Here is a 16,248-nt window from a genome sequence, read left to right as displayed (position 1 = left end):
AAAGAGTTGTCAATATTTTTCCTCTCTAGTTCTTCTCTGCTGGCTGTCTATTGAATCCACTGCGATAATGATTTTGCCCCATCACTCCACCAAACTTGTTCTTGTTGAATCAGCAATGACCTCTACAGTGCTAAATCCAATAATCGGTTAATGGCTATCATAATACTGGACCTGTTAGCAGCCCAGTGATCTGCCTTCCTCCTTAAGAAGCTTTTTTGTTATTTTTGTTCAATTGGCTTCCTGGAACCACAAAATTATGGTTTTTTTTCTATCTCACTGAGGTTGAAATCGGGAGTGCTCCGTAATCAGTCCTTGGACCACTTATTTTATCTATTTATGTCACTTCTTCGGTGATCTCATTCAGCTGCATGACTTTTAAGTATCTCCTATATGCTAATGACTTGCAAATACACATCTCTGGCCTGGATCTCTCCCTCTAATTTCAGTTCAGTATATCTCTATCTACTCAACATTTTGGATATCAAATAGATATCCGAAAGCTAACATGTCCATTATGTTATCCCTCCAAACACACTTTATCTGTTGTCTTCCTGATTCCCGTTAATGACAGCTTCATTTTCCCAGTTAGACAGGCCAAAAAACTTGAAGTCATCTTTGAATCTTCTCTTTTTCTCACACTGCAAATCCAATCCATCAGTAAACGATGTTTAGTATTACCAGGTCTCACCACCTACACTGCTCCATCCTGGTACAAATAACCTGGACCTACATTATGCCAAGAGCCTCCTGATTTTCCTGATTCTACCTTTTCATACCTACCGTCTATTTCTACAGTGCAGAAAATGTTCTTTTTAAGTCCATACCACTTTTATTTGAAACTTCCAGTATTTTTGCATTTCATTCAGAAAAAAAAAAAGCCGAAATTCTCAAATTGCAAAAAAACCTTACATATCTTGACCTTGTTATCTCTTTGGCTTCATCTGCTACTGGCCTCCTCTTTGATGTCAATGGCTTCCTTGCTGTTCCTTGGGTGCACTGAGCACAGGTCTTAGGATTGACTTCTCATTATGTTTGAAAAGCCTTTCCTTCATGTATCTTCATGACTCACTTCCTCACCTTCTTCAAGTACTTATCAGAGATATGACTAGCCTATTTAAATTTGCAGCTTTTCCAACACAGCACGTTTTGTTCCTTAGCCTAATATATATGTTCTAACATACACTCTCTAACATAATATACAACTTATTATTTGTTATGTTCTTTGAAACCCCCTCCCCTACCCACAATAGAATATAAGATTTATGAGGATTGTTTATATATTCCCTGTTGTATCTCTACCATGTAGAATGGTACATAGTAGGTGCTCAATAAATATTTAATCACTGAATGAATGAAAAGCCTCAGCTTCATCATAAATAACATAGAGATAATTTATGTCTCAGCTTTCTTTCGGGTTAAAACAAGTGCTCTTTTGTAGGTACAAAATGTCTTACAAATGAGTGATAGTAACATATTCCTCAATAACTATTCATGTAATCCTCTGAAGTAATTTATTGTCTTTTCATTAGACCAAAAATATCTCATGGATAGACTTTAGCAAAAGACTAAAATTAATAACTTATTCTTCAAAGATTTTTCCAAGCACTGCTTACCTTCGAAGGTTGAAAATCATATTTTTAGTGAGCTTACATGGAATAAAAAAGTTATCCCCAAGAGGGAAGCATGACCAATAGGAATTCCATTCCAAAGAAGGTCCCACTCTCAGGTTCTAGGGTTTAGGATGTGGGCATATCCTTTGGGGAGCCACAATTCAACCCAACCAGTAATGATAAAATTAGACATTCTTTTTTTAAAAAAATTTTTTATTGAGTTAATGATAGGTTACAATCTTGTGAAATTTCGGTTGTATATTATTGTCTGTCAGTCATGTTGTAGGTGCAACCCGTCACCCTTTGTGCCCACCCCCCATGCCCCCTTTCTGCTGGTAGCCACTAATCTGTTCTCTTTGTCCACAGGTTTAAATTTCTCATATGAGTGGAGTCATACAGAGATTGTCCTTTTCTATCTGGCTTATTTCACTTAACATAACTCCCTCAAGATCCATCCATGTTGTTGCAAATGGGATGATTTTGTTCTTTTTACTGCTGAGTAGTATTCCATTGTATATATATATATACCACATCTTCTTTATCCAATCATCTGTTGATGGGCACTTAGGTTGCTTCCATGTCTTGGTGATTGTAAATAATGCTGCAATAAACATTGGGGTTCATAGGACTTTTGGAATTGCTGACTTCAAGCTCTCTGGATAGATACCCAGTAGTGGAATAGCTGGATCATATAGTAGTTCTATTTTTAATTTTCGGAGGGATCTCCATACTGTTTTCCACAGTGGCTGCATCAGTTTGCATTCCCACCAGCAGTGTATGAGGGTTCCTTTTGCTCCACAACCTCTCCAACATTTGTTACTATTTGTTTTAGTTCTTTTTGTCATTCTAATGGGTGTAAGGTGATATCTTAGTGTAGTATCCATAATATATGAAGAACTCACACAACTCAACAACAAAAAATTAAACAACCTGATCAAAAAATGGACAGGAGACATGAACAGACATTTCTCCAAAGAAGACATACGGATGGCCAATAGGCACATGAAAAGATGCTCATCATTGCTGATCATCAGGGAAATGCAAATCAAAACTAGACATTCTTTTCTCAAAATTATTTTATTGTTTTGCATCTTCTCCCTCTCCTTATTTCTCCTTTCATGTATATGTCAAGACCAAACAGATCTACTCAATATGATATTTCTTACCTTCAAAATTACTTTAGGATAGATGAATATCCTAAGCCATGTAGTTTTCTTGTGAGGAAAAAAAAGAAAGCTTTTAAGCCTTGAAGATGTACATTTTTTGATAGTGTTGAAAATGCACTTTAGTATTGCTAGTAATAGCTTCAATTAGTTTCTTAAAGTCTGTAAAGACTTCTCAAAATACAGCAAATGCACTTAGGCTAAAGGCATGTCTAAATATATAAAAGAGCCAATTGAAGGCTCTAGGCAAACGTCAATTTAGTACGTGAAGATGAGCATTTGGCAAAAAAGGTTGTGACAATGGATGTGCTGAAGAAGATAAAAGAGTAGTCACTGAGTAGCACAGTTTTAATGAACTGATCCAGAGTATAAAAAGATAATTAGAGTCATAATTAGAGAACAGTAATTCATACCTGAAATTATATGTGAATACCCTACAGTAAAACGCTGGAGTTATTGGTTGAATCGATGCAATACTTCAAATGTAATCTAATGTTCACTGTTTTTGTGAGCAAGGCAAGGACTAAAACACCTTATCTCCCTTCAAAGGCAGACCTGGCTGTAAGAAATGCCCTGGGTGAAAGCACATTTTTAAAAACAAAGAAGTTTATCTCCCAGATATTAGCATCTGAGCCAAGAGTGGAAATTGTCCTGTTTCAACACATTGCTCACGTGGGCTTTTCCCCACCTTCCCCACCTTCATATCTACCCTGTGTTGTTTAGTTTCTCCCCAAAACTTTACCCTTTCTATTCTTGATGGTGAGCTGACGGTGATCATCCAACAATGAGCTTGCCTCCTGTCTATGATGTTTTTCATGTGTTTCAACTGTCCAGTTCTCTTTCTACTGCTCTAGAAAATCTTCAAACTCTGTTAGTGAGCACAGTCATCACTAACAGGGCAGCTGGTTAGGATTTGCTCAGGGAGGCAGGAAGCAGAAAGGAGGGAAGAATGGTATTTCAGTCAGAAGAAAACTGAGCTAATAAAGGTAGGGACAAGAAATATGATTCAGTGGTTGGGGCAGGACCTAAAAAGATGGGTGGTTTGAGATTTTAGTTTTAGCGACAATTTCGGGGTATTCCATTGGGTCTTAAGCTGATCTGGCTTATAAAGGTGAAAGGGATGAAGTTGGCTTTGGTTTCTTTAAAACAAGTACCACATTCTCTTTGTACTAGAGTCTTCAGAGTCTATCTCAGAGAGGACAAATACTATCCCCAAGAAGAAACAAAGCATGAAATTCTTCATTTCAGATATTGCTCATGTGGAGCCAGCATCCCCACAGCAGTATATTTGAGCGGACATTGACACACTCTCTGAAAGAAGCAATGAGATACATATGCCTGATGATCTCAGTTCTTCTCTGAACAACTTTGTGTGAGGCAGTGACCAGGCTGACTGCTTAGACTGTGCAGATGTTTCTGCTAGGTAATCACGAAGAGGAAAGAATTTCCCATTTATCTCGTAGTAAAGCATATTTTGGCGTACAAGGAGAATAACACAACAGTATGCTTTAGGGACTATTTTTTAAGAGCCATGAACTTCTTGAGCAGACCCAGCTGTTCTAAATTTAGATTTTAATAGTAAAGTGAAAAGCTGGTTAAAAATACAAACTTTGGAGTCGGAAACCTGGGTTTGAATCCAGTCTCCACTGCTTACTAGGTGAGTGATCTCAAGTGCATTGCTTGACCTCCAGAGGCCTCACCTCAGACCATCTGTAAAATGAGCATAACAGTATCTCCTCCTGGCATAAATGGAATAATGGATGTAAAACATCAAAAAGAGTCCCTAATTCACAGCAGACACTCAATCAATAGTAGCTCTTTTTGTTTATTTTATGCTATAAAGACAAGTGCTAAGATCTTTTTTAAGTTCCAAATGAAAGAGAACAGAAGAATAAAAGACCCCCATTTAGAATTGCAAAGCTTCTCAGAATTTTTTTGCTGAAGACTAGGTTTACTTTCCCAGGAGTCTGGGTATCCATGTGAGACCAGCAGTGGACTAGACCTCAGAAACACCATGTCAGGATGGATTCAACTCCATGACACATATCACATCAGTGCTGGCTCCCTCAGGGCAGACACCCACTTCAGGGATATTCATGAGGCCTCTGGAATCTTTTCTGTCACCAAGTTGAGCTAGACACACAAGCACGGAACACCCCATGGGGAAAAAAGTAAAACTTTGCTTTTTGACAAGAAAAGAGGAATGATGTTAAATCTTTGCTAGTTTCACTTAAATTAAGACAGCCCTCACAGCCCCCAGTTCTCTAAGCTATAAAACCTTCAACCCTCTGCCAGGAATGCTTATAAATTGTGACTCATCTTGCAGCACCCATTAGCAATCTTCAGTGCTAAATTGGTACTTTCAACATGATAAGTGCCTTTCCAGCCTGTGAAAGTGAGCCCACTTTCCCTTCCACTTAGAAGTGAGGGAATTTTTTTGTTCAGTTTTACTATTCTGCCTGAGCTACTGGAGAGTCCTCAGCAAAGACTCTCCCAATAACTGCCGCTTAGCAGTGTATGATGAAACAAAGCCTTAGCACTTTCTTCATTCCCTCCATCAATGAAAATTGCAATTATTTCAAGTCATATTTCAACTTCATCCAAAGAATGTAAAGGCTTGACAGACTTCAATTTATTATACATATTGCATCTGATCTTCAAACTCAGAAACCATGCTATTGGGGACTGAAAATTTCCTGATGCTGATTCACACAGTAAAATAGAGTTACCTCTTCGAAAGTGTAGAAACTTGCTGTTAGTACTTCTGGGTTAATATCAGAAAACTTCCATAAATAAAATTACAACATATTTTCTGTTATTTTTTTAAATGACCCTATACTATCATTGAGAATGTTGTTTTGATAATTTTCCTAAAAATTTAATAGGTAAGAAGGAAAGATAGTACAAGTAAAGTGGCAACTAAGATTTTAAGGGACACTTCTTTCTTTATCATCAATATTGGAATAAGAGAGAAAGAAAATGATGAACAAGAAGTTCAGTAAAAATAGATTCATCTGAAAGTTGGATGCTTTCAGGAATGTGGCTGACAGAGACAGAAACTCATTTGTATGCCTAAGAGTGTCATTAAACTTCTGGAGGAAAAGAGTATACAGTTTATGAAAACAAAAATAAAAAATAAGTAATTTGTGGGAGAAAAATCTGAACAGATAGAAGATATACTTCATAATCAAAATTGGCAAAGAAAGATGAAAGTCTAGTATACACAGAGTCATTGGTAAATAAAAGAGAAATAAGACTGACTAAAAATGAGACACTAATGACAGGAGGAAGAAAATTAATGACAAAGGACTAATGCATCAATGAGAAACGAAATTACTATTGAAGGTGAAAAAATGTCCATAAATAAATGTACTGGTATTATTTCCAGAACATTTTCATTTTTAATCTCAGGCACAAAATACAGTTATAGAAGAGTGATGGAGAGCCAGGCCTGATGGCCTAGTGGTTAAAGTTATTTGCTGTCACCACTTTGGTGACCTGGGTTCATTTCCCAGTCACAGAACCACACCACCTGTCTGTCAGTTGCCATGCTGTGGCAGTGGCTCACATAGAAAAACTAGAAGGATTCACAATTAAGATATCCAGCTATACACTGGGGCTTTGGGAAGGAAAAAAAAAAAAAAAAGAGGAAGATTGGCAACAGACGTTAGCTCAGGGCGAATCTTTCCCTGCCAAGAAAAAAAAGTCATGTAAGGAACTTAAGAATTGTTTTATGTGTAAAATCAAACTATAGTTCTATTTGAAATAGGGAGATGGAGGGAAAAGACCACCAAAAATCCCTTAATGAAAAAGCAATTTGGCATTACTTGTTGAGTGTAATATCAGAATCAGATAGTATAGAATGTTCTTTTTTCTTTTTTTAAAGATTGGCACCTGGGCTAACAACTGTTGCCAATCTTTTTTTTTCTCTGCTTTATCTCCCCAAACCCCACCTGTACATAGTTGTATATTTCAGTTGCAGGTCCTTCTAGGTGTGGGATGTGGGACGCCGCCTCAATGTGGCCTGATGAGCGGTGCCATGTCTGCACCCAGGATCCGAACCCTGGGCCGCTGCAGCAGTGGACGCGAACTTAACCACTCGGCCATGGAGCCGGCCCCTAGAATGTTCTCAATAACACTTTACCCACTCAGTAATATACTTTTCTTCAACACTCAAGATTCAAGATTAATAACTATAAAGAAATTTTCCTTGCTGAAATTACTATATAACTATCAGTGGTGTGTTTATTGAACACACATTACTTACTTTAGCTCCTTCATCTGTTTAGTCTATTCCTTAAAACAACCGCACATTTATCTTTATCTATAAACAGGATAGATAGACACACAGAGGTTAAGAAACTTGCTAGGGGCACATAGCTGGCAAAGGCTGGAAATCAAATCTATATCTGTGTGACTTGAGATTGCTCAGTACTTAAACATGTCTGGCTGGAGAGAGTTGATATGTGTAATTGGGAGAGTTATTTACATGACAGACACCACATGATTACCTCCATATCTTTCTATTTATTACCTAGTTAACACACATATTTATCACCTTAGCTTCATTCTGGAGGAGGACAGGGTCAAAAAAAGGTCAAAATAGATAATAGCAAAGTAAATAATAAAAACATTGAAAAAAACTCTGTGGATAAGCTATAGATTCCTAAAAACATTTTTTATTCCTTTGTCTACTTCTATAATAGAATAGAAGAAAATGCAGAAGATATCATTCATAAGTGCTCATTGAATAAATCATTCTGGTCATTCTTGTTAAATTTCCACAGCATGCCATATGCAGAACTAATAAAATTGATCCCCAGAGTTTGCAAACATAAATGATAAGACTCAGGGAGAGACAAGAAGATTGGAGAATAGTGAAAAACTGACAAAATAAACATGCATGATACATTAATAATAGTAGGTAGTATTCACATAAGATTAACGATCACAGTACCATATATCTGTCACACTTAATGAACCATTATTGATACATTATTATTAACTAAAGTCCATACTTGACTCAGATTTCCTTAGTTTTTACCTAGCGCTCTTTGTCAGTTCCAACATCCTACCCAGGATAACACACTATATTTACTTGTCACATCTCCCTAGGTTTCTCTTGGTTTGGGCAGTTTCTCAGATTTACCTTCTTTTTCATGAACTTGACACTTTTGAGGAGCACTGGTCAGGCATATTTTGTTTTATGTCCTTCTATTGGAACTTGTCTAATGGTTTTTCATGATTAGATCAAGATTATGAGTTGTTGAGAGAATGATCACAGAGGTAGAGTTCCATTTTCATTACATCATATCAAAGGTACATATTATCAAAATGACTTATCACTGTTCATATTAACCTTGATCACCTGGCTGAGATAGTGTTTTCTGGTTTGTTTCTGAAGAATGTCGCTATGTACAGCCAATACTTAATTAGTGGGGAGTTATATTCTACCTCCTTGAGGGGTCAGAGTAGCTACTTAAATTATTTGGAATTCTTCTGCATGGGAGATTTGTCTATTTGCCACCATTTATTTATTTATTCAATCATTTACTTATGTCATTTGTAGACTCAAGGTATTTACTTTATATTCTTGGTTATAATTCAGTACTACTTAATTTTGTTGTTCAAATTGCTCCAGCTCTGGGGATGCGGAACTCTTTAAGTTGGTTCCTTTGTTCTTTACCTGGACGTAAAGGCTATTAAAGAACCGGGGTCCTCCTAGGACAACTGACCCTAGGAGTTTCTTATTCTCATACTAGTCCACACTCAGCCTCTCACAATTCAGCCTAAGTACAATTTTAGTGTTCCTACCAGTTTATTCCTTTAGCAACTTCTCTCGGTAAGCACCTCTTGTCTCTGACTCTCTGGATGATCCTGTCTCTCCAGATTTCAGGATAGCAGTTTGCCCTGCAACATCTCTGATACGTCCGTGAAAAGTAATCGATTTTCAGTTGGCTTGACCTTTTTTTTGTTGTAAGGACAGGAGTATGGCCTCTGAGCTCTTTACATGTAAAGCTGAAACACGAAATATTCAGTCACCTTTGACCTACTGTTATTAGCCCATTTTTACAGATGGTGAAGTTGAAGCCCAGAGAGCTCACATAGCTTGCCCAAGGTTATGCTCTGGGAATTCCTGAGTCATGGACTGAACTCAGTCCAATTCAGGTTGTCATGATCTTAGCCACTATGGTGTACTCTATCCTTATCATATAACATAGCACTATTAAACATAACACTATTAAAGATGTGGATAAAGTTATGTTGGAGCAATAAAACAGAATGATTAACTTTAAAAACTAATGCTATAAAGGAAAGCCTCATGAAAGAGGTGACAAGTGAGTTGATAGAAAAAGGAGTTTACCAGGCAGTGGAGGAAGAGGACTTCTAGAGAAAGGAACAAGAGATGCAAAGGCATAGAAACATTAAAAAGAATGACATCTGTTCAGATTCAGTTGTTGAAGTAGAGAAGCATATATGTTCAGGACACTGATAAATCTGGAGACAGGCCCTGTGCTTTGTGAAGGGCCGTCCTAAGCACTGTGCAGGAAATTTACAATTGATAAAGAATGAATAGGGGTTGGCCCCATGGCATAGTGGTTCAGTGTGGCACACTCTGCTTTGGCAGCCCAGGTTCACGGGTTCGGATCCCAGTTGCAGACCTACACCATCATCAGCCATGCTGTGGTGGTGACCCACATACAAAATAGAGGAAGATGCACACAGATGTTAGCTCAGGGCTAATCTTCCTCAAGCCAAACAAGAGGAAGATTGGCAATGGATGTTAGCTCAGAGCTAATCTTCTTCACCAAAAATTCCCCCAGAAAACAAAAAAGAATGAATAGAGTCTTTTAAAGTGAGGAAGGGTACATCAGAAAGACAGCCCACAGTTGGTGAGAGATGGGTAGCAAGAATTTAAGAGACTTAAACTGAGGGAAGAATAAAACATAAAGGATATGTGTTTATATACAAGAGAGTTTATATGTAATGTTTGATTCCTAATAGACAAAATGAAAACAGCAAAACACAATCTCTTGAGAAGCTGACTCAAGCTCTCCAAGCTCTCTCTCTTGCTACTTAAGGTTCTCATCAGTATACAGCACTTATGGTAGATGGCTTTCATGAGAGTTTTTCTCTATGTTTTAACTACTGACATCACAGAGATTTGAAATTTGAACTCACCATAAAGCTACCATTCAGTGCTTACATAATTACTATGATTATTATTTATATAAAATAATATCCTGTTACTTAAACTACACTTGTAATTTTTTTTTAAATTACTAAAATTGATTTAAAAATAACTACCGTAATCTCAAACTGTTTGTATAGAAAATGATTGAGCATTGTCATAATTTCAGGAAAAGGAATTTAAACAAACAGAACGCAATGTACTTATAAGGCACTTTCTTTCATCCAAGCACACTAATTTTGAATGTGGCTTAGGATAATCAGCATGATATATGTAAAGTGGAATCTATTCTTACCTTTTTCTCTAAATTCTCTAAGTTTTGGCACGGTTTATGCACCCGTCAGCAATGTTCTTCCAGACTACATTTCTGTAGAACAATTTATGGCAAATGGAATTTTGTGTTCACTTTATCAGCAGACTACTAGATTGAATACTCATTTTTTCCAATGATTTGCATACTTGTTGCTATTAGAATTATAGAGTGTACCTCCATATTCATGCTGATCTCAAATAAAAATTGAAACCCAAAGGGAAAACAATGACAATTGCTGGCCATCTCTGACTTGTAGCTTTTTTCTCCTGCCATTTAAGAGGAAGCCTAATACCTAAAAATAATAAAGAAAACCTAATACTTAAATAATTAAATAGGAAATATTGGTGTTCCACCTTCTGGTGTTCAAAATCTAGACTAGAATAAGGGATGCTGGCTAACTCATTTACTCTCAGTAGTCTCCAATTTGAAATGGGATGCAATTCCATACAATAATTTCATCAGGTTTCATTAAGTAATTCTCTAAAATCGTAACAGGAGGAATTGGGAGAAAGAATTATTCTGGGCTGGAAGTAGACTGCCCGCTCTTTATTCTATAGGACTACAACTATAGGACTACAAGTGAGGGACTCTGACTCCAAGTTTTCAGATACAATGAAAATAAGGAAGGGTGAAAAACCAAATCTAGGTAGAAACCAAAATCAGTAACCCATAAAGGGGAGACAAAATGAATAACCAAATCAAAATAGGGAAAAGGGGTGGGAAGAAATAGGTATAAAACACGGGAGCATGGGAACGATAAGGCTGGGGGATAAAAAAAGAAAAAAGTTATCTATTAAGTGACTATCTTTAAAAAAAACTGAGCATCAAATTCAAAATATGAAAAGTTAAGAAAAATTACTCCATTCTCTGTGTGTCTCTGTCTTTGTCTCTTTTTCCACCGCAGTTCCTGTGTTGGTATATGTGGGAAAATGCTCATTTGCAGAAAAGGGAAACCATATGGCTCAGCCAAAGCTCAGAGAAAAGCAGGATTTCAGGCTCCATCGCACTAGCAAGACCAGGTACACAATCATCATTAAACAAATAATAATAATAATAACAGTTCCACTAGCAATGTAAAATTTAATTAGTTGATGTTTTTGTAAATAGCAAGTTAATTTTAGTGAAACAACAACAAAACATCATGAAGCAGAAAAAATCGCAAATGATCACAGACAATGTTTGTGATGTATGAATAGTTTTAAATGGGAAAATTCTCAGTGTTATTACATTATCAAGTGTGAAATGTTTGCTTGACTGTTGAAGGTTAAAGTTTCCTCAATCGCTATAATATAAAACTACAATGTAACATATAATATATTTGTTGAATAAATAAATATTTTGTGTGTTAAATATTAATTAGATTACTAAAGTTGATTCCAGGCAATTCAATGAATTCAAGGAAAGTATCCAAATAAAGAAAGGAAATGGGTAGAGGAGAAGTAAAAAATTTAAAGAGATGTGAATATAATGGGTCAAGCAGCCTTTATCTGCTCTGAGGATTTTGCAAGAATAAACCTATTAAAAGAATAAATTTACTGCGAATCTCGCCCTACAGTTTCTGTAGTTATAATGAAACTCATTTAAATGAATATTTGATAAATGCATAAATGAATAAAGATAAAATGAATAAATGAATGGAAAGGGAACATAAATACTAAATGGTGGAAATTAAATGAATAATTCTCTTGAATAAATCAGCTTCACTCCAGTTTGCCAGCATTCTATAGAGAGTAATACCATCAAAATGGAAATTTTGAATGGAACACGGTAGTAAATTTATCTACACAAGAAGTATATAAATTTATGGCCATAATCAATACTCTAAATACACTTTGTTAAGTACTCTGTCCTTTAAGTGCCTCAACGCGTTATATTGAAATAATATTTTTTTCACTGAGTTAGACTTTCTAACATTTCTTTCAGTAATTTTGTAACATTGAGACTACTTACGTTCCTGGGAATAGGAGAAATCCTTCTCCATGTGTTTTCTTCTCAGAACATTAAACATATTAGCCTAATTACTCTCCTCTTAGTATCGTTCTTATTCATCTGGAACATTTCCAATTGTCCTTTCTATGGCTATTTTTGGATTAGATCAATACAAACCATATTGAATCCTAATCAAGCTGGGTTGTAGAATTTAGGATAGGGGAATGTTTTCTGTTTGTTTTCTGAGTAGCCAAGAATTTTTTTTTAATTCCTAAACTGATCTTTTAATAGGGAACTGTGCATGAAAATCTCCCATTTTCCAACCATAGTGAAAGGTGACTAGAATTGTTGGAAAATAGGCTCATGAAGATTTTATAAACAATTAGCTTCATAGATTTAAGTTTCTGGAGGAAACTCATTCCTTGAAGAACAAAGTTCTCAGATCCTGCTCAGAGGAATCAGTAAGACTCACATGCGATTAGAAGAGTGATTATTTAGAATTGTCAGGATTTTTTATATCCATGAAAAGTTTGAACAATTAAAAAGATAATTTTGTTTTAAAACTTTCAATCTTAGCACAATTAATTTGCTTAAAGTACCAACTCATTTCAAATAGTGCGAAGGTAAACATCAGGCTGATTCATTCCGAATTATTGCCAAGTCCAAATTAGTAGGTTCTAAACTCTTAAAGTTTTAATTCTAGTTTTTAAAAAAATAAGTCTTACAAAGTTCTAATTATTAATCCAGCAAATTAGAAGGTATGTACTTTTTGAAAATGTACCAAATTAGCTAGCAGGAAACTTTGTCCCTGTGCCAGATCTACAATTGGCTCACTACTCAATTTCAAACAGATTTTATAAGTTTTGCCTAAATGTTCCAAGTGCAGAATTATCTATATATTTTTAAAGGGTTTTCTTTATTTGCATTTTAAATTTGTACTTATTTTATTATTCTAATGTTATAATTAGTACAGACAACGGGATATGTAGCATTTATAAATTATAATGCATAATAATATTAATTCCCTGGAACTCCTCCCAATTTTGTGACTAGAGTGTTTCCAATTCCCGTGCATTAGCATGTGTTGCTCTCCATCCCTTTGCCTTGGCTCCTGCATGTTTATCATTCTGTTGAGGTTTTAAAAAAAGTTTTACTATATATGTTTATGTCCCTAAAAGATAATTTATGTCTTCTTGCTTTTTAGTGCCATAAAAGTAACATACTAGATGTAATTTTTGAGATTTATTTCCACTCAAAATTATTTTTTGAACACAACACTATTTAGCTATAGTTTATTAAGTTTTATTTTGATATTTATTCCATTTTCTGAACACATCATACGTATCTATTCTTCTGAGAAGATATGTTTTGTTGGTTTTCCTCATTCTTCCATTTAGCGAATATTTATTGAACCAGGTGCCAATCACTGTTTCAATAGAAAAAAAAGCACACGAAAAAATTTCCCAGTCTTTATGGAGCTTATGTTCTAGTGAGGCTTAACATTCTTATACATTACACATACGGAACTATTTCTCGTACAATATCCAAATGTTCTAAATTACAAGATAATGAGAAATGTTAATTTATTAACGTTAAATACCTTTTTACATATGTTAAGCCAATTTTCACTCCAATCAATAGCATGTAAGAGCTGCTCGACATCCTCTCCAATAGTCGATATTGCCAGACTGTAAACATTTGTCAATCTAGTGGGTAAAAAATACTATTTCATCTTATTTTCTTTTTCTGATAATGGATGAAGTTGAATTCCTTTTTATGGTTACTCACCGTTCACATTTTCTTTTTGGCAAAATGTATGTTCACGTCTTAACACTCTTTCCTGATTATCTTCTACAGGTTGATTTGGAAGAGTCCTTTTTTCTAGGCAGTAGCTCTTACTGAAAATATATTCTTATTTTCTTTATGAAATCTTTTAGTAAATAGAAGTTCTTAATTTTTAAGTAAACAAATTTGTCAAAATTTTATGATAAGTTTCTCTCTAAGTTGTTTAGGGAGTTCTTTCCAATTCCAGAGTTATAACAATATTCTCTTATTTTTTTTTAAGTATTTGGACGTATTGCCTTGATGTTCTTATTCTATCTGGAATAGATTTTTGTACATGAAGTGAGCATTCAATTTTATTTGTTTTCCCCATATCATCAACAAATTATCACAGCATCATTTAAAAAAAGATGTATGCTATCCACAGGAATATTGAATACCACCCTTGTCAAATATCAAGGCAATAATAAATTACATTTCTTGATTTTTCTATCATTTTCTTATTCAGATGAAAGTTAATCTAGATGTTTGGTAGAGCAAGTCATCTCACCTTGCTCTTTCTCAAGAGCATTTGGTCATTCTTGGCCGTTTGCTTTCCCATATATATTTTAAACAGAAAAATACTTTGGGGAATTTCATTTGAATTACGTTGAATCTATAGATAGATTTTCGGAGACTTGATCATCACTATGATAGATTTGTCAACTTTTCCCTGTACTTTTATCAATTTTTCTGTATATATATTTTTAATTAACTTATTAGATACATATAAGCTTGAAATGGTTATATCTTCCTGAACTGTTATCAAAATGTAAGCATACTTTCTGTCCCTAATAATGCTTTTGTCCTTAATTAATTTGATGCATGGGTATTAGGTACTCAGTAAGTGCTATGAACTTGGGATGCAGCACAAGATGACATAGCACCACACATTTGGACCATTTTATGTATTTCTTCACAACTGATTCCTTTGTTTATTGAGTAGGTAGTGAAGGAGTTCAGAACACACCATCCCCAAATAGTCAAAATACACCTTGGCATATTGACTATTTCGAGTTAAAGGCACTTGAAAAACGGCAAATATAGGAAAAACACTCTGACCTTCTTCCCTTTTCTTAAAAGCAGAAAATGGAATTTCTATGTGCCAAAGAAAAGTAACATTCTTATCAAGGATGAGAAGTTGAAACGGAGAGAATTCTACACAAACAGACTTTGTTAAAATAGTTCCTCTCTTATCTATCTTTAGCCTCTCCACATAGTTTACTTACTTTTCCACAACTGCCTCTCTTTGTTCAACCTAACAGAGGCATACCTCAGAGATACTGCAGATTCGCTTCCAGACCCCTGCCATAGAGCAAATATCACAATAAAGCAATTCACATAAATTTTTTGGTTTTCCAACACATATAAAAGTTATGTTTATATTATACTGCAGTCTAAAGTGTGCAATATTTTTTTTATGTCTAAAAAAACAATGCACACCCCTTAATTTAAAAATGCTAACCCTCATCTCATCCTTCAGGGAATCATAATCTTTTTGCTGGTGGAAGCTCTTGCCTCAATGTTGATGGTTTCTGACTGATCAGGGTGGAGGTTGCTGAAGGTTGAGGTGGCTGTGGCACCTTCTTAAAATAAGACAATAATGAAGTTTGATGCATCAATTGACTCTTCCTTTTATGAGCAAATTCTCTGTAGCACGCAATGCCTTTCGATAGCATTTTACCCACAGAAAAACTTCCTTCAGTATTAAAGTCAATCCTCTCAAAACCTGCAACTGCTATATAAAATAACTTTATGAAGTGTTCCAAATCCTTTGCTGTCATTTCAACAATCTTCACAGCGTCTTCACAAGGAGTAGATTATATGTCAATGATAGACATACTTTCTTTGCTCATCCATAAAAAGCAACTCCTCATTCATTAAAGTTTTATCATGAGATGGCAGCAATTCAGTCACATCTTCAGGCTCCACTTCTAATTCTAGTGCTCTTGCTGTTTCCACCACATCTGCAATGATTTTCTCTACCGAAGTCTTAAATCCTTCAAAGTCATCCATGAAGGTTGCAATCAACTTCTTCCAAACTCCTATTAATGTTGATATTTTGACCTCCTCCCATGAATCACAAATTTCTTAATTGTATCTAAAATGGTGAATCCTTTCCATATTTTCAATTGACTTTGCACAGATCCATCAGAGGAATCACTAGCTATGGCAGCTACAGCCTTACAAAATATTTCTTAAACTATAAGACTTGAAAGT

The 16,248-nt window shown here is 35.3% G+C and overlaps 1 pseudogene; it reads right to left on the bottom strand.

Moving 5' to 3' along the window:
* LOC138918941 (tigger transposable element-derived protein 1-like) overlaps positions 1–16,044 on the bottom strand; it is a 117,885-nt pseudogene extending 101,841 nt beyond the window's left edge.
* Between the last annotated feature and the right edge of the window lie 204 nt (positions 16,045–16,248).

This window comes from Equus caballus, chromosome 19, assembly GCF_041296265.1.
Source record: "Equus caballus isolate H_3958 breed thoroughbred chromosome 19, TB-T2T, whole genome shotgun sequence".
Taxonomy (NCBI): Eukaryota; Metazoa; Chordata; class Mammalia; order Perissodactyla; family Equidae; genus Equus; species Equus caballus.
This window is presented reverse-complemented; position numbering and strand designations above follow the sequence as displayed.